General features: G+C 40.8%; 1 long non-coding RNA gene across 1 annotated transcript; it reads right to left on the bottom strand.

Annotated features, from left to right (window-relative positions):
- Window positions 1–18,269: 18,269 nt before the first annotated feature.
- Window positions 18,270–18,537, bottom strand: LOC311592040. The gene is made up of 2 exons (XR_014777273.1): window positions 18,474–18,537; window positions 18,270–18,442 (listed from the first exon to the last, which is right to left on the bottom strand). It is a non-coding gene; the product is annotated as an uncharacterized lncRNA (long non-coding RNA).
- Window positions 18,538–20,309: the final 1,772 nt, after the last annotated feature.

The following is a 20,309-nucleotide window of genomic DNA, read 5'->3' as shown; positions in this document are numbered from 1 at the left end:
TCGAGATGAATATAGTCAAACTCAGAACACATATCAGATGGAAGGTCAAACTATGGAAGACAGAATGTGATGGGAAGGGGTAAAGGATCTCTTCCACTGGATTATGTATTTAGTGTACTGTAGCTTGTAAAGTTCCTGCAGTCTCCCATGTAGCTCTATCCTCTGGTGAGGAAGCACTTAAAAGATTTAAACCTATAGAGTGTTTTTCTCACTCAAACTTAAATTCTGTTCTTGACCCTAGAGGGTCATGTGTATTTCAGAATGCCATGTGCATTTTGCTATGTGCATTTCAGGGTCCATGTATCCTCCTCTCTAACACATCTTTGATTCTGTTGGTCATGTTTGGACACCAAGTGGCTGTGTGACCTTTCAGGGGCAGATGTGAATAAACATCTACTTACTCAGGAATCTCATGATGAGCAAAGTAACCATTCTACCAAAATATATTCTGTATGGTGATTGGGTGATTTGAGTTATATATTGGCACATGGTTCGGTTACTAATGGATTGAAGGCGCTGATTTATCTTTTCCTTGAATCTGTTGGTTAATTATTCAGCTGGGAGAGGTAGCCCTCCCAGAATCCATCTTCTACCATTGCCCATGAGAGCTATCAAGGAAGAAGGAAGCTTACACCTCAGTATCAGCTTGTTCTATATAATTTGTAAACTCAAGGTGTGTAGTGTCTGGAGCAATAGGGTCTGAACATGCAATTACTATAGAGAAACAGAAGGAATTAAAAGATTCTGTGTTGCTTTTTGGGGGTCTTTTGGAACTCCTCAAAACACACACATATATATGTAAAATACATACATCACAATACATAATACATACATACATGTCTGGCAAGACATTCTGTTCATCAAAATGTTTTGTAGTTCAGTTACAATATAGTAGGTTTCTATATGGCTGCTGATTTTTATTAACCATCTTAATTTCCCCATATTTACCTATTCCTCCACACCTCCCCTGTGAAAATCTTTCTACACTAGTATTCCCCTTTGTACTTTCTTATTTTCTTCATTCAATTCTTTTGCCTCCATTATGGCATTCTCTCCTAAAGATCTCTTGGAGGGTTATGGCTTCCAAAGTTAACCTAGAAGATAAAAAAGAAATTTAAAGCTAGGATTCACAGATGGAGAAGAACATATGTCATTTGCATTTTTGGTGTTCCTGGGTTTTCTCTCTAAATATAATTTTTCAAGTTCCAGCTATTTACCTTAAAATTTTGCAATCTAATTCAACAGCTGAATAAAGTTCCATTGTCTATATGCACATTGATCAGTTGATAGACTACTAGGATGATTTTCTGTCTTAATTTTTTTCAACAGAACAGCAATGGATAATAAAGTATTATTTTTATTAGGATGTGAAGTTTTTAGGACACATGCCAAGGCATGGTACAGTACTATCTTAGAGTTATGATTGCTACGATGACATACCATGATCAACAAAACTTGGGGAGGAAAGGGCTTGGTTTGTCTTTGCATATGAAAAGTCATCAGCAAAGGAAGTCAAAACATGAACTCAAGCAGGGCAGGAACCTGGAGATAGGAATTCACACAGAAGCCACAGAGGAGTATCACTTACTGGCTTTCTCCTTATGACTTGCTCAACCTGCTTCCTTACAGAATCTAGGACTACCAGCCTAGAGATAACATCTCCCATAATTGGCTGAGATTGTCCCCATCAAGCACTAAGAAAATGGCCTTTAGATTTCTGTACAGTTTGAGCTCATGGAAGCAGTTTCTTAACTGAAGCTCTCTCATCTTTGATGTCTATAGCTTATGTCAAGCTGACACAAAACTACCCAGTACAGGTACTATAACAATTATTTTCTATCTAATCTCTGAGGAATCACTATACTGATGTCTATAGTGTTAGGACCAGGTTGCATTCTCAAAAACAAGAAATTAGTGCTCTTCTTTCCCCATATCCTCATCAGAATTTCTTGTTCTTTGGATTCTGGGTGGTATACATTATTTTTTGGGATGAGATAGAATTTCAAAGCAATTTAATTTGCATTTTATTGATGGTCACTGACATTGAACACTTGGCAAAAAGTTAACAGATATTCATATTTCTTCTTTGGGGATGTGTTTGTTCAAATCTATGGTTCTTTCATTGATTAGGTTGCTTCATCTCTTAATGTTTCATTCTTTGAGGTATTTATGTTTTCTAGACACTAAACAGTGTATATACTGACCAATTGTGTTGTTTTCATTCTAATCAGGTATTTATTTCTGTATTATTTAAGGTCATTCAAGTGTTTATCCAAATTCTCTTTGAATTATTTGAACTCCCAAATGTGCTTATAATTGTTCTTTTGAATCCAGTGTTTTGAGATTCATCTAAATTATACCCACTGGAGATATATACTATAGAGTTTGTGATCTTTAGGAAGATATGTTGTTTTTATTTTTCATACTGTTTGTAACTTTATAACAGGCCCTGGGCATCTGGAGTTTGATTTTGGTTACGTCTTTTTGTATAAGTTTTTGATCACCATTTTGGAGTGCCCAGGTGAGTTGTGAACTACAGCCAAAGGAAAAAATTTTGGGGGGAGTCTCTTAACAGGGTACTGTGAGTTCCTACAGAGAAGACCAAGGTAAGGTATATAGCTAGCTAGCTATAATAGTCTCAATTGGGTGTAAACAAGGAGAATGGTTTCTATCAGGATGAATGTGGCACTTGATTGACAGTTATATTCTTTTTATAATAATTTACTCATATTACATACAGATTTTTATCCCCTCTCTCGTATCCTCTCATACCCATCTTCTCTCCATTTCTGCCCTATTACCCTCCCCTAGTCCTCTGGCACGGAGGACTTCACTATCATCTGACTACATCCTATCAGGTCTTAACAAGATAGCTTGCATGCCCTTTTTCTGTGGGCCTGCAAGCCTGCCCCACCAACGGGAAGCAATCAAATTGCAGGAACCAGAGTTCATGTCAGAGGTAGTCCCTACTCCTCCCTCTTCACATGGAGCATGAGCAATCCATCAGCTACATCTAAACAAGGGGTCTAGGTTCTCTGAATGCATTGTCCTTAGTTGGTGCACTACTTGGGAAGGTCCCCCTGGGTCCAGATCCACCAGTCTTGATGGTCTCCTTGTGGGGCTCCTATTCCCTCCTGGTCCTTTCATCCCCTCACTTTTTCATATGAATCTCAGTGTTCTGCTCAGGATCTAACTGCAAGGCTTAGCATCTGTTCTGATCACCCCCATTGGGTGAAGTCTCTCAGGAGACATCTATGCTGGCCTAATGCCCACTCCTAAGTGAGTATACATCATGCATTTCTTTCTGACTCTGGGTTACCTCACTCAGGATGATCTTTTCTAGTTCCATCCATTTGCCTGCAAATTTTATTATTTCCTTGTTTTTGATAGTTGAGTATTATTGTATTGTGTAAATGAACCTCAATTTCTGTATCTATTCTTTGGTTTTGGGACATCTAGATTGTTTCCAGATTATAGCTACTATGAATAAAGCTGCTATGAACATAGTTGAACAACTGTCGTTGTTTGGTGGAGCATCTTTTGGGTATATGGCCAGGAATTGTATAGCTAAGTCTTGAGGCAAACCTATTCCTGGTTTTCTGAGAAAGTTCCAGATTGATTTCCAAAGTGGTTATACAAGTTTGCACTCCCACCAGCAATGAAAGAGTGTTTCCCTTTCTCCACATTCTTTCCAGCATGTGCTATGGCTTGAATTTGTTTTTTTATTATTCAAGATAGTTTATTTGAGGGCTGAGGATTCAACTCAGTTGGTAGAGTGCCTCCTGAGTGTACATGGGGACTTGAGTTCAATTCCCAGAAGAATATAAAAATAATGGCTTATTTTTATAATATTTTTATTCCCAGTTTTCTGATATAGTGCCAGATAGATTTCCAAAGTAGCTGTACTTGCTTGCATTCCCACCAACAATGAAGGAATGTTCCTCTCTCTCCACATCCTCACCAGCACGTGGTGTTGCTTGAGTTTTTGATCTTAGCCATTCTGATGGAATCTCAGAGTTGTTTTGATTTGCATTTCTCTGATGACTAAGGATGTTGAGCATTTCTTTAAGTGTTTCTCAGGCATTCAATGTTCCTCTGTTGAGAATTCTTTGTTTAGTTCTGAGTCCCATTTCTCTGTTGGGTTATTTGGTTTGGTGATGCTTAATTTCTTGAGTTCTTTATATATTTTGGATATTAGACCTTTGTCAGATGTAGGGTTGGTGAAGATCTTTTCCCAGTCTGTAGGCTGTCGCTTTGTTCTGTTGACAGTGTCTCCTGCCTTACAGAAGCTTCTCAGCCTCATGAGGTCCCATTTGTTAATTGTTAACGTTAAGGCCTGGGCCATTGGTATTCTGTTCAGGAAGTTGTTTCCTGTGCCAATATGTTCCAGGCTCTTTCCCACTTTTTCTTCTAATCAGTTTAGTGTGTCTGGTGTTATATTGAGGTCTTTGATCCATTTGGACTTGAGTTTTATGTATGGTGAAAATATGGGTCTAGTTGCATTTTTTTTTACACATAGAGATCCAGTTAGACCAGCACCATTTGTTGAAGATGCTATCCTTTTTCCATTTAATAGATTTGGCTTCTTTGTCAAAAATCAAGTGACCATATGTGTGTGGATTCACTTCTGGGTCTTCGATTTGATTCCACTGATCAACCAGCCTATTGCTGTGCCAGTACTATGCTGTTTTAATTACTATTGCTCTATAGGACAGCTTGAGATCAGGTATGGAGATTCCTTTGGAGGATCTTTTATTGTACAAGATTGTTTTAGCTATTCTGGGTTTTTTGTTTCTCTGTATGAAGTTGAGAAATGATCTTTCAATGTTCAATCTTTTAAAAATTTTTGTAGTTATTTTGATAGGGATTGCCTTGAATTTGTAAATTGCTTTTGGTAAGACGGCCATTTTTACTATGTTAGTTCTCCTGATCCACAAGCAAGGAAGATCATTCCATCTTCTCATGTCATCTTCAATCTCTTTTTCAGAGTTTTGAAATTCTTTTCAAACAAATCCTTCCCCTGCTTGGTTAGAGTAACTCCTAAATATTTTATATTGCTTGTGGCTAATGTGAAGGGTGTAGTTTTCCTAATTTCTTCTTCTGCACGATTGTCATTTGTATATAGGAAGGGTACTGACTTTTTTTTAGTTAATTTTGTATCCAGCCAATTTGCTGAAGGTGTTTATCAGCTGTAGGAGTTCTCTGGTGGAATTTTTGGGGTCTCTTATATACACTATCATATTATCTGCAAATGGGGATAATTTGACTTCCTCCTTTCTCATCTGGATCCCCTTGATCTCCTTTTGTTGTCTTATTGCTCTTGCTAGAACTTCCAGCACTGTATTGAAGAGATAGGTGGAGAGTAGGCAGCCTTGCCTTGTTCCCAATTTTAGAGGAATTTCCTTGAGTATCTCTCCATTTAATTTGATTTTGACTGTTGGCTTGCTGTATATAGCCTTTATTATGTTGAGGTATGTGCCTTGTATCCATGATCTCTCTGAAACTTTGAACATGAATGGGTGTTGGACTTTATCCAATACTTTCTCTGCATCTAAGGAATGGGAAGATACAAGGGATGGGATAACAATTGAGATGTAATATGACTAAATTAATAAAATATATTAAAATATTTTTATTATGTTTCTTTTTTAACATACACATTTATATTATTACTCATGAGTAAAATAAACTACATACAGCAGGAAGGACCACAAAACAATCAGGAGTTATAAAAATGTTACATTCATAGTGATTTGGCTATTTGTATTTGGCAAACTTGAAGTAAACATCTTTCCTACCTTGTTGGATCTAAATTTATGAATGGAGATTAATATATATCATATCTCAGCTCTATTAGCTTAAAACATCTATCGTGTTCTAAAAACATCTTAACTTCTAACCTACTAATCTTAATTGAAAGACTAAACTATCTGGTCTTCAAACTCATCAGAGACTTGAGAAGGGATAAAACTTAAATACCTGAATGAACTCAGAGTGCAGGTTAGCAGCTTCCAAAATGAAAATATGGATGAGACACTTTACTGCCTGAACAGTCACCCAACACTGTCTATAACATTGGAGCATCATCTTTAGCCTTCTGGACCAATATATCCGACAGATATATTTGTGAGACAGGAACTATTGAGGACTTGCTTACCCTGTCTTGGCAGAGTTTGGCTTTCAACTCTGCCTACATGTAAACTTGCCTAATTTTAGGCAGAATTCTGTCTGTGTCAGAAGTGAGGACATTTTCCCCAGTAACTAGTTTGCCACATTTGAAGCCAGATCCATAAGGAGGTTTTTTTTGATGCTCATCTTCTTCTTTGTGGCAGGCTGGGTATTACCACGAGTTAACATGTCTTGTTGTCAAAGAATCTTTAGAATAATAAAAACATCTTTAAGTGCCATATTCTGTAGGTCTCTGAGATTTTTGAAGACCTTATTTAACTATTTTACCTCATATATCTATAGAATCATATCTATCTATTAGTCCTAGATATATATTCTTGTGATAAAATTAGACTAGTTTTTGACATGAGCATGATTTGCATCAATATACAAAATTCAATACTACTGAGTTTAAAAATAACCTTATTTGTGACTAACAATTAGGGCCTTGTGATGAGGAGTAGATTCAATAATCTACCTTTTGTTCTATCCTCCCTCTATATTTCTATATCCCCCTTTCTTTCTTTTTAGTTCCTATCTCCTTACCTACAAAAGGAAGATAAAGGAAAAGAGATACATCCCTGAGTCAAACCTAGTTTCTTCTCTTTAAGAAACCAATAATACTTATAGCCAACTCCCAATGAAAATAAGCATCTGTAGACCAAGACAGTAAACAGAAACCTATCTAACTGTGCCCCCACTAGAGGGAATGGGGGCATTCTCATTCTCTTAAAGTTTCTTCAGGCTGATTTAGGATGAATAATTCTGTTGAAAGACCCCCACACACACACCAAATTGGGGAAAATGGTTATGTAAGCCAGGCATAGCATTTGTGGTCCATTTTTCAAAAGTTGTGAAATTCCAGTCTTAATAGGAGTCCTGTGTAGGATAGTCTGAACTGCTGGACCAATTGGGATCAGAAACTTTCTACAACGCTGTCCTGGAAGCTGTCCTGTTTTGACTGGTAACAGCAACTGAGGCACCTGGGGCTGGAACATGGAGGGTGCAGGATGTCAGCATCCAGCTTGCTGAGAGGAATGGATCCTGAGGACCTTTCACTCATTTCTGTTTGTACTTGTGTGTATTGAGCACATGTTCTCGTGGTTAATGTGCTACACTCTCATACGTATTCAAAATTTTGATCTTTTATGTTCTAATATATTTTGTTGTTCTTTGGCTCATTTGGATTATTTTTATTACTACCTTTCTTTTCTGCCCTGGAATAACTTTCTTCAATGCATTCGTCTATGGGATGGCTCATGGGCAGATACTACCACATGCAGATTGATACCCTGAGCTACTACTACTGTGGTAGCAGTAGAGAAAACTCCTGGGAGTTTTTCTTTTGATCTCCACACTTTATCCACAGCATATATGTGGTTGCATTAGCACAATTACACAAGAATATGCAAAATAAAATTAAACACCTTAACTATTCATTTATTTTCCATCCTAGGATTAACCATGTGTATTTCGAGTTAAAAAATCAGAAGCAGAACAGTATTATGGCCCAGTATGATTCTATTTCCTCATAGTCACATGAAGATGCACAGCCAATAACAACAGCAAAATAAATGGGTTAAAAAGTAAAAAAATTCTCATTGTAATATGATTAAAATGCAGGGGACACTAGTGGAGATGGAAAGGAAAAAAGTGGCTTGTGTGTGGACAGGGACACTACAAGCTTGGGGCACCAACAGAAAATTAAATCTAGGTTTTGATTTGTAGCCCATTAATAGATCCCCCTTATGAAGCTCAATATTGGGCAGAGCCTCCATTTATTACCTGTAATTCAAGACTTTTGGATCCTGCCCGAGGTTTAATTAAGAGATGGAGACATTTATATAGTTTAGGATTGTGGGGTTTTGTTTTGTTTTGCTTTGGCTAGGGCAAACTCTCAGCTACTTTCTAACAACCCAACTTCCCTGTCACTGTGTTTCTCTGTTTTATTCATTGCCTCTTGCCCTCTCCTGTTCCTCCTCCTGCCATTTGTCCTATGCCCCAGCAAAAAAAAAAAAAATCCAGATTTTTATTTTGCCAAAAGGCACATTCCAATATAAACTGCAGGACAACTCCCAATGTATCTGTTTGGGTTGCCATTTGACAGTAAGGGCTATATGATCTTCACCATGGCAGCTTTCTTTTTAACATGATAATCTCAGAGAATCATCTTTTGGGCGTGTTTGGAAGTACAAACATTTTCATATAGAGAGCTGATGATTGGCCATAGAGAAGGGAATACCAAATATTTTCAGCACTAGGTCTGCCTTTTCAGCAATTAACAATTGAAAATATAGGGACACACTTTCATACAATATATGGGAGAAGATCACTCCAATATCTCCCTCATTTAGTCCAAGAAATGATTTTATCTCTAATACCAGTTAGATAAAAGAAAAAAAAATAAAATTATCAAGGTTAAAATTATATTCAGAATGTCCAGTCTACTTTTATTTAGCAACTTTGGAGAAAGTACTCCATTGTCTATCCTATCTTGGTGAGTCCAAAGTTCTGTAGAGGGTTTGTGTTAAATGAGTGAAGGAAAGAACTCTGAAGTGTATATGCCTTAAGTAATTTTCTTATCACTATTTAAGCTTTCAAATCCTCTAAGCTTCACAACTTGCAATTACCAACCTTAAAACAACTTCATAGGTCCTTCAGCCTTCATAACTTGCATTTATCAACTGTAGAACACATTCTTTAAAAAAAAAAAGATTTATTTACTTATTATTTATACAGTGTTCCACCTGCATGTAACACTGGGAGGCCAGAAGAGGGCACCAGATTTCACTGTAGATGGTGGTAAGCCACCATGTGGTTGCTAGGAATTGAACTCAAGACCTTTAGAAGTACAGACAATGCTCTTAGTGTCTGAGCCATCTCTCCAGCCCTAAAACACATTCATATAACTTAAACTCTCATATCCTACAACATTCGTAACACATTCTTATAATTCAGTCTTTCACAACCTTCAACCTTTATAATCTTTATAATAACCTTCCTGTCCTCCAACCTTCATAATACCGTCTTATAACTTAAACTTTCCTGTCCTCCAGCTTTTATCGCTTGTGTTTATCACCCTTAAAACTTCTTTTTAGACCTTAAAACACTTTCTTAGATACTTCCCAACTTAAACTTTATGCCTTTCAACCTTTATAAACTTTATTCCTATTTTTGTTTTTCTTTTCTGAATTTTAACAAGGAAAAAGGTCAGACAGACATAAAGCTCTAGGAAAGTGATGCCTATGGACTGATTTTTGCACATGAAAACAACAGAGAAGATATCACAAGCCTTGGCTGCTACTGACAAACTTATAAAACTGTGTCTATAGTCTTTAACTCTGTCAGGGACCTGAGAAGGATAAATTTTACCTGAGCAAGTAGGCAGTGCAGAACAAACAGCTTCTGAATCTAAAAAAATTGACAGAGACATATTGGCTATCTGGCAGTCACCCAAGGATCCTTTGTGGCTGGTTGTCCTCCATCTTAGGTTGCCAGGCCCAAAATATTTGACAGACATTCCTGTGAAGCAGGAATTTTGGGGGACTGTCCCAGATTGTCCTGCTTGTCCACAGCCTGTATGGCATGTTGTCAGAACTTGGGTACAGGACAGTTTATAGCCCAGTGGCCAGTTTTGCCACATTTGAAGTGAACTCCATGGGGAGATTCTTTGTGCCTATAATTCTTTAGAGTAGAATAGGAGAGGTGTCAGGAGTTGATGTATCAGAGAAGCCTTCTATTAGCAAAAATCTTAAATGTCATATTCTTCAGATCTATGAAGTGTTTGAAGATAATCTAATGTAGGCTCAATATTCTTAAAAATTATATTTTATTATGAACTTATTCACCAAGGGTACCTCACTTATAACCCAACTAACCTAAACAAGAGGAAAAGGAAATTAAAGAACACAAGAACAAAGCCTTTTGAGTATCAGTTCTGAGGAAAGATTCTCCTGGCATAGTCAGCAGGATTTCTTTTTTTTTCATTTTTAAAATTTATTTATTCATATTACATCTAAATTGTTAGTCCCTCCCTTGTATCCTCCTATTCCTCCCTCCCTCCCACTTCCCCCCTTCTCCCCTCCCCTATGTCTGTGATTGAGGGAGACCTCCTTCCCCTATATATGCTCTTAGAGTATCGAGTCTCTTCTTGGTAACTTGCTATCCTTCCTCTGAGTGCCACCAGGCCTCCCCATCCAGGGGATGTGGTCAGAAAAGGGGCCCCAGAGTTTGTGTGAGAGTCAGATCTCACTCTCCACTCAACAGTGGAGAATATCCTGTTCATCGGCTAGGTCTGGGTAGGGGTTTGAAGTTTACTGCCTATTTCTCCTTGGCTGGTGCCTTAGCTTGAGGAGGTCCCCAGGACCCAGATCTGCCTGTCATAAAGTTCATCTTGTAGGTTTCCAGGACTCTGTGGATCCTTCTATTTCCCCGTTCTTCCATGCTACTCTCACCTAAAGTCTCAATAAGATGTCCTCTCCTCTGACCCACTTTCCTGGTAAGTAAAGTTTTTCATGGGACGTATCCCTTGGACTAGTGTCTCGATATAAGTGAGTATATACCGTTTGTCTCTTTTTGCTTCTGGGTGAACTCACTCATTATGATAATTTCTAGAAACCAAATGACCTAATTGTGAAATGGGGCTCAGAAGCAGGATTTCTTATGCTGGAACCTGAAGCAATTGTAACCCAGAACCTCATCTGGAGCCTGGAGTCCCGAGCCCCAACGCCTTCCCTTGAGCTTTCTCTCTAGCAGTGTCTCAAAGTGGAGCAATGAACAGCTAAACAACCCCAAGTCTCCAAAGATGTCCCACGTCCTGTTTTTGGTTTCCATTTATATCTCTCTCATAATCTGTTCAAGGATGTTTTTCAGCTGGTAGCAATCAAGCTCCCCCACAAAGTGGTTTGACTTCTAAGGGGATGAACATCACCTGCTCTCTCACAAGTCTGTTCCTCATCCCACACTTGGGATATAAAGTGAGGCAGTCCCTCACTTTCCTCCCTCTTCCCCACATGGAGAATGAGGTGCCAATTGCCTACATCTGAACATCAAGTCTAGGTTCTCTGCTTACAATGTTGTTGGTTGGTGCATCAGTTTGTGGAGGGACTACCTGGGTCCATATCCACCAACCTTGATAGTCTTCTTGTGGAACTACTGACAACCCTTCCCCCAACTTCCTATCCCCCAAACTATTCCATACAACTTGCAGCATTTTTTCCAGAGTCCAGTTTTGAGTTCCAGGATCTGTCCCTCTCCCCTGCTGGGTGTAGTCTCCAGTGGAAATATACGTTGGGCTAATATCTACTTATAAGTCAGTGTATACCTTACATGTCTTTCTGGGTCTGGGTTACCTCAGGATGATTGTTTCTAGTTATATTTATTTGCCTTCAAATTTCAAGATATTTTTGGTGGCTGAATAATATTCCATTGTGTACATGTACCAGAGATTCTTTTTTTAAATTTTTTTATTAATTTATTCATATTACATCTCAGTTGTTAGCCCATCCCTTGTATCTTCCCATTACTCCCTTCCTCCTGCTTCCCCTCTACTCCCCTCCCCTATGTCTGTGACTGAGGGGGACCTCCTCCCCCTGTATATGTTCATAGGGTATCAGGTCTCTCCTTGGTGACCTATTATCCTTCCTCTGAGTGCCACCAGGCGTCTCCATCCAAGGGACATTGCTGATGCCGCCCCCGTCCAGCAGGAAAGACACCAACACCAGGAACTCTTCTTGCAGCGTTTTATTTAGGATCCTTGACTACCAGAGTGACCCTGGGAAAAGCTCCCACAGAACCTTTATAGTGTGCCTGGTCCTATCAGAAACTGCCACGTCGTAGCTCCTGGTTGGTGCATTCAGATCACACCACCTCACGCCATGCCTTGTTCAGATCACGCCACCTCACGCCATGCCTTCAGGCATGCGCATAAGGGACTTGCTCACTGCGCATGCGCATAAGGTTTACTCACTGTGCATGTGCAAAAGGGGCGCATGCGCACAAGGGGGCGCATTGAGCCGGGGAAGCAGCAGGGGGCGCTGCTATCTGTGGCTCTCCACAGTTCCCCCTTATTCATTAAATTTTGAGCAAGTGGCACAGAGAATGCCTGGTAGGTTGTACCCCCTGCACTGGAGAAATAGTCTGACAAGATGGTTGAACATTGGCCTTATAGCCCATCCCCAACATCTTCTTCTTCTCCTCCCTCTCTTTATTAGAAAAGGAGGTAAATGGATCCATCATATACAGGTGAGCTTGGGTCCCCGAAGGGAGCGGGCATTAACCAGAGGGGGGAAGCATTGACCTGATCCTCCTGGGCCACATTGGCCTGTCAAGATGTCTTTTTGAGGAGGAGAGGGGGGTCCTGATCTGCTGTCTGTGGGCATCCCCAACATACAGTGAACAAGACAGTTTCCGACATCAACCTCTATGCAATCAGGTTTACTTCTCGGGGGACTCAGAGTTGGACAATCGGGTCTTCCCCCTGTGGTACCTCGTCCTACACCCCTTGCAGGTGCCCATGCCTTACGGCAGGCAATATCTGAGTATATACCATTCTCACCATGCCAAGGAAGGGGAAACGGAAGCACATTAGTGTCATGGCCTTGGTCTGCCAAGTGCACGGAGGATCTATACCCGTCACTGACTACTTCTCTATCATGCCAAGCCACATTTGAGGAGATTGCCCAGCCTCCAGTGCAGCAAATGTTTGCATCATAGAGGCCTGCGTGTGATGTTGGCGGGTGTGCATCCTGCATATGCACCAGAGTGCTAGGCAACTGACAAGGACCAGACACACTGTCAAAGCTCTTATTCCTGCCCATTCCTGCAGATGAGAGAAGGCGTTCTGGAACCACTGTGACAGCCCAGGGACCATGGAGACGTCAGTTTGTGTAGAATTGATGTGCACTAGGGAGAAACGCAGTTCCTGCAGGGGACTATCCAGGCTTCTGCTCCAGTTACCTGCAAGATACTGGGAGAGACTGCTAGACAAGTTAATAATCTGAAAACATAAGCTTCCCTTAAGGGGAAAGCCCATATTTTCTGTATCAGGTGCAATCTCTTTTGTTAACGAAACATTGGTGGTGAAGATTCTTGGGAAAATTGCGGTTGTATGTTTTGGAAAACCCGACAAGATTCTCCACCTATATTCAGGCTGTGTCATGGAGCCTGGAATGTTTCCCACCATTATCATCCAGATTCCCATATATGGGGTCAGGCTCTGCCAGAGGCTTTGGAACATCATCATTTTTTCTTTTTGTAAGTCGAGTTAACCTTTCAGGCACCCACACTGGTTGGTCTGCATCCTGTGGAAACACACAAACAGATCCTCTCGCCCAGACCAATACTGGGTCTAGGCCCTTCCACTGCCCTGTAAGGACATCCTTCCACATGACTGTGCCTTTATAAGTAGAGTCTCGGTTCTCATGATGCTCGGCGGCCATCATGCCGGACTTATCTAATTGAAAAAAATTTATAGTTAACATAGCCAAAGAAAGGCACTCTCTAGGTCTTCTTTTATACCCTATTCCCCTTTTTTGTTTTTGAAGGCATTCTTTAAGGGTGCGATGTGCTCTTTCAATGATGCCTTGTCCCTGAGGATTATAAGGGAGGTCATGAAGTAATGTAACACCCATCTGTGCACAGAAGGAGGTAAAAGTAGCAGATGTATAAGCTGGACCATTATCAGTTTTATAAGTTTTTGGCATGCCTCAGGCACTCCATGCCGCAAAGCAATGATCAATAACATGATGGGATTTTTCTCCGGTATGTGGGGATGCAAATATAATACCTGAGGCAGTGTCAATCGAAACATGCACATATTTTAGCTTCCCAAATTCTGGTATATGAGTGACATCCATCTGCCAGATATGCAAGGGACATAGGCCTCGAGGATTTACCCCCAGGGGTAGTTGAGGCCTAAAAAGAGCACATGCTTGACATTCTTTCACCACAATTTGTGCCTCCTCTCATGTAATGGCAAAGCGGGAAGCTAAAGTTTTCACATTAACATGGAAATAAGAATGGAATTGACAGGCTCGATCCAGATTAGTCAAAGCAGTTAGGATTAAATGGGCCCGTGTGGCTTTATCTACTATATCATTACCTTCTGATAAAGGCCCTGAGAGCCTGGTATCTGCTAGAATATGTTGAATAAAGAAAGGTTGAGTATGTTTCCAAATGAGGGTTTGTAATTGGGATATCAATTCTCCAATCACACTTTTCATATTAATTTTCCCTGTTATCTCTAACTCTTTGACTATATTAACCACGTATTTGAAGTCGGAGAGAAGATTAAAAGATTGTAGGAATTCTTGAAAAACAGTGATGACAATTTGTAATTCAATTATTTGAGTTGAAGCAGAGGCAAATTTCTTTATTACCGGCTGGCCTCCATCAACTGAATATGCTCCATGACCTGTTTTAGATCCATCAGTAAAAATAGTGGGGCAATTTTTTAATGGTTGCTTAGAGGTGACCACAGGAAAAATAACAGGATGCTCTGAGACAAACTGGAGAATGGGATCTTTGGGGTAGTGATTATCAATATCTCTAGTATAACTGCAGGGAAGTATTGCCCAATTATCCAGAGTATGAGAAAGTACTTCAAATTGTTGAGCTGTATAAGGTATTATAAGCTTCTCAGGCCATTGTCCAAAATATTGAAGGCTTTGATGTAAACCTACAAAGGCCAATTGTGCTACTGCATCAGGATAATGGCTGAGTGTTTTTCTTGGGGGAAATCTTTGGATGAATCCATAATAAAGGTGCCGATTGCCATAACACACCCATAGGTTGTCTATATGAGGGCAAGATTAATAATTGGAATGCTATATTGGGATTCCATCTGGTAAGACTTGCAGTAATTAATCCATCCTCAACAAGGGATAAGGCCGTTCTTGCCTCAGGGGTAAGAATTCTAGGGGAAGTTAAGGCAGGATCCCCAGGCAAAATATCATACAGTGGTTGTAATTGGGAATTAGTGAGTTTTAAGTAGGGTCGCAGCCATTGTATATCCCCTAGCAATTTTTGGAAATCATTAAGTGTTTTCAAACTATCAGTTCTTAATGTAAATTTTTGTGGGGTAACTCTATCCTGACATATTCTTGTTCCTAGATAATCAATAATTGTAGCCTTCTGCACCTTCTTTGGAGCAATGAACAATCCTTTTACCTTTAAGCTCAGGACTAGCCGGGTGTAAGCTTGAACTAAAACCTCCTCACTCTTTGCACAAGTCAAAATATCATCCATGTAATGAAAGCACTTAAGTTGAGGAAATTCTTTCCTAAATCCCTGAATGGCATCAGTGACATATAACTGGCACATCGTAGGACTATTAGCCATCCCTGTGGTAACACTACCCATTCAAATCTCTGATCAGGCTCTGTATGATTTATTGAGGGTACTGTGAAAGCAAGTCTCATTGTGTCTTTTGGAGACAGAGGAATGGAGAAGAAGCAATCCTTGATGTCTACCACAATAATATGCCAATTTTCAGGTAAAGTGGATGGCAATGGGAGGCCTCTTTGGACTGGCCCCATTGGCATCATCTGATTATTAATAGCTCACAAGTCATGTAATAACCTCCATTTGCCTGATTTCTTTTTTATAACAAAGATGGGTGTATTCCATGGTGAAACTGAGGCCTGTAAATTACCTAGTTCCAGTTGTTCCTTAACCAACTCATGAATGGCTTGCAATTTTACTGAGGGCAGGGGCCACTGGGGAACCCATACAGGTTCCTCAGTTTTCTATGTAATGGGAATTGTATCCTCAGTGGCCCCTAGGAAAAACCCAGACCCTTACGGTCAAGCTTTGGAATGCCGGCAACAGGATCTGGACGTCCCCGCAAAATTTTTCCAAGTCCTTTTCTTCCAATATATCCCATATTATTCCTCATCTCCTGGGACTGTCTGCTGTAGGACTCCTGATTAGTGATCTTATATCCCATTGCATTCAATAAATCTCTTCCCCACAAGGTTATGGGGACTTCTAATACATAGGATTGGAAAACTTCTCCATGTCCCTCTTCATTTTTCCAATTTAGCATTCTGGCACTAATATTTGGGGTTTTCTCGAAACCCAACCCTCTGAGTAAGTGACTAGAGGTTTGAACAGGCCATCCGGGGGACCAATTACCTTTTGCAATTATGCTGATGTCTGCTCCCGAATCCATAAGACCAGTGATTGCTTTTCCTTCTATTAAAAGTTTTAGAGTGGGGCAATTTTGTAAAATCATAGCCACGTAAACTGAAGCTCCTGAGGATCCAAACCCCTTCTCTCCACGTGTTTGATCTTTTGCCGGGAATAAATTATGACAGCTAGGAAGAATGAGCAACTGCGCTAGACGGTCACCAGGCAAAATTGTGCTCACCCCACGAGGAGATGAGATCATAATTTTTACGGTGCCTGTATAATCTGAATCAATTACACTAGGATGAATAATAAGGCCTTGCAATGTAGTAGAACTACGGCCAATTAGTAGTCCCACTGTGTCTTTTGGTAGAGGGCCAGTGAAATCAGTGGCTACCAACTGAGGCCCCATTTGTGGGGTCAGTACAAGTCTGGTGGTGGAACAGAGGTCAAGGCCTGTGCTCCCTCTAGTAGCTCTCCAGAGCGTTGCCATTCTATGGGAGAACGCAGACTCGGCCACTGTTCTGGAGCTCTGGTCTCCTCCATTGCCCCATATATTTGAGGGCCCTGAGGACGAGGGCCTCGTGTCCCGTTTTTTGGCTGTGCTCCCCCAAATCCTGCTGCTAGTGGCTGACCATAAATGTCTTTTACTGACCAACATTCATTAACCCAATGATTTCCTTTCCTGCATTTGGGACAGAGGCCAGGTGTACGTGGAGGAGGATTTTGACTAGTCTGATTAATCCCCCTGGGACACTGGCGTCTGAAATGTCCTTCTTTGCCACACTTGAAGCAATTTTGAGGACCAGCAATTCCCTTTCTATTCCCTCCTTGGGCTGCCTGCATCACGGCTGCAGCCAATCCTGCATTTGATAATGTTCCTCCTATCTCTCTGCAGATCTTTAACCACACATCTAAAGATTTATGTTTGTATGGATTTATAGCTTGTCTACACTCCTTGGTACATTGCTCAAAAATAAGTTGTTTTATCAAAGGCATTGCAGTATCTGGGTCGCCGAAGATCTTTCCAGCGGCATCAACTAATCTGGCCACAAAGTTGGCAAATATTTCATTGCCTCCTTGAATAATTTTTGTGAAATTTCCAGATACTTCCCCTCGTTTAGGAAGGGCTTTCCATGCCTTTGTGCCAATAAAATTAATTTGCTCAAAAACTTGCACCGGATATCCTGTCTGTTGGTTAGCGAAACGTCCCTGCCCCATAAATATATCCTGGTCCCATGCCGTTTGTCCGTTAGCTGCATTGGCAGTTGCCTGCTCAGCTGAGAACTCAATGTAATAAGCTTTCCAATCTAAATAGGTGCCAGGTGAAAGGCAGGCTCGTGCTAAATTTTGCCAGTCTGAGGGTGTCATGCAATATCTCCCTAGGGATTCCAACTGCGCCATAACAAAGGCTGCGGTCGTGCCATAAGCACGAACAGACTCAGCCAGTCTTTGGACAATTTTAAAATCCAAGGGTTCGTGATAATGATTCCTTTGTGCATTCTGAAAAACTGGGTAACAATGAGGGGCATTTTGCAAATGAAATTGCCTCCATACCTCAGGACAGGCAGACCTACCTCCCGCTGGTATATGGGGCGGGGGTCTTATTCTGCCTGGAGATTTAGGTGGCTCTAGTTCAGGAGCTGATGGCTGCGTAATCTTGGTCTCCTTCTTTTTTGGTATAATAATGCTATCTAGCTGTTCTGCCAACTCCTCTAATTCTTCGTCCTTGGGGCCAGAATCATCCCCTTCAAACTGTTCCTCTTTCACTTTCCCCAAAATATAATTCCCCATTTTGTCCGAGCCCCGGAACTTTATTGTCTCAAAGCCTGAGAACTTAACAATTATGTCCCACTGACCGGGAACTTACCAGCTAGCTGCCCTGGCTGCCGCAAGTTCTGTGATTCCCCGTATGGGCCACCAAAATGCCGATGCCGCCCCCGTCCAGCAGGAAAGACACCAACACCAGGAACTCTTCTTGCAGCAGTTTTATTCAGGATCCTTGACTACCAGAGTGACCCCGGGAAAAGCTCCCACAGAACCTTTATAGTGTGCCTGGTCCTATCAGAAACTGCCACATCGTCGCTCCTGGTTGGTGCATTCAGATCACACCACCTCACGCCATGCCTTGTTCAGATCACACCACCTCACACTATAACTTGTTCGAATCACGCCACCTCACGCCATGCCTCCAGGCATGCGCATAAGGGGCTTGCTCACTGCGCATGCGCATAAGGTTTACTCACTGTGCATGCGCAAAAAGGGGCGCACTGCACATGCGCAAAGGGGCGCAGTGTGCATGCGCACAAGGGGGCGCATTGAGCCGGGGAAGCAGCAGGGGGCGCTGCTATCTGTGGCTCTCCGCAGGACATGGTCAAATATGGGGCACCAGAGTTTTTGTGTAAGTCCGATCTCCTTCTCCACTTAACGGTGGAGAATGTCCTGTCCATCAGCTAGTCTGGGTAGGGATTCGAAGTTTACTACCTATATTTTCCTTGGCTGTTGCCATAGTTTGCAGAGGACCCCAGGGCCCAGACCTGCCGGTAGTTTTCCAGGACCCACTGGATCCTTCTATTTCCTCATTCTCTCAGGCTTCTCACACACTCAATAGGTGTCCTCCCCTCTGACCCACTTTCTTAGTAGGTAAAGTTTTTCATGAGGATGTACACCTTGGACTAGTGTCTCAATATAAGTGAGTATATACCATTTAGCTCTTTTTGCTTCTGTGTGAACTCACTCATTATGATAATTTCTAGTTCAATCCTTTTGTCCACAAATTTCGGAAATTCCTTGTTTTTAATAGCTGAGTAGTATTCCATAGTGTAGATGTACCACAGTTTCTTTAACCATTCTTCTACTGAGGGATACGTGGGTTGTTTCTATGTTCTGGCTATTATGAATAAGGCAGCTATGAACGTGGTTGAGCATATATCCCTGTTGTGTGGTAGTACATCTTCTGTGTATATTCCAAGGAGTGGAATAGCTGGGTCTTGAGGAAGCCCTATTCCCATTTTTCTGAGAAAGTGCCAGATAGATTTCCAAAGTGGTTGTACTAGTTTGCATTCCCACCAGCAATGAAGGAGTGTTCCTCTTTCTCCACATCCTCACCAGCATGTGGTTTCAGAGAATCTTTATCCATTCTTCAGATGAGGGACATCTAGGTTGGTTTCAGATTCTGGCTATCATGAATAAAGCTGCTGTGAACATAGTTGAGCAAATGTCCTTGTAGAGTGGAGAATTTTTTGTATTTATGTCCAGGAGTGGTATAGCTTGGTCTTAATACTAGAAGAAAAACCCCAACCCAATAAAACTAAATACTCCAAGGAAAATACAGGAAATAAATAACCCAACACTTACATATCCAAAGGAAAGGAAACACACACACACACACACACACACACACACACACACACACACTACCACCAACATCAAAATAATGGGACATTACCATCACTGGTCAACATCAATGGATGTGAAAACAGAACCTATTATCCTGCTGCATACAAGAAACACTCCTCAGCAATAAAGATAGACAGAATAAAGGGTGGGAATATTGTATTCCAAGCAAATGGACCCCCAGATGCAAGCTGGAGAGCCATTCTGATATCTAATAAAATAGATTTTCATTTTTTTGCTATTATTTCTTTTAATCAAAAGTTATTACATACTACATGTAAGAGTACACCTAAAATGCAAAGTATTATTTTAAAAATAATTCTTTTCCATTAGAAGATCTAATAAAAAAGAGATGGAGAAGGACATTTTATACTCATCAAAGGAAACATACAACAAGATGATGTCTCAATTCTAAACATCTATGCCCCAAATTCAGGAGCACTCACTTTTTTTAAAAGGAACGTTACTAAAGCTTAAGTCACACATCGAAACACACACACTAATAGTGGGAGACACGCCACTCTCCCCAACAGACCAATTAACAAGACATAAACTAAATTTAGAAACAATGAAACTAATAGATCTAACTGCTATCTATAGAAAACTTCACACAAACA

The sequence above is a fragment of the Acomys minous genome (genome assembly GCF_964271855.1).
Source record: "Acomys minous genome assembly, chromosome: 2".
NCBI lineage: Eukaryota > Metazoa > Chordata > Mammalia > Rodentia > Muridae > Acomys > Acomys minous.
This window is presented reverse-complemented; position numbering and strand designations above follow the sequence as displayed.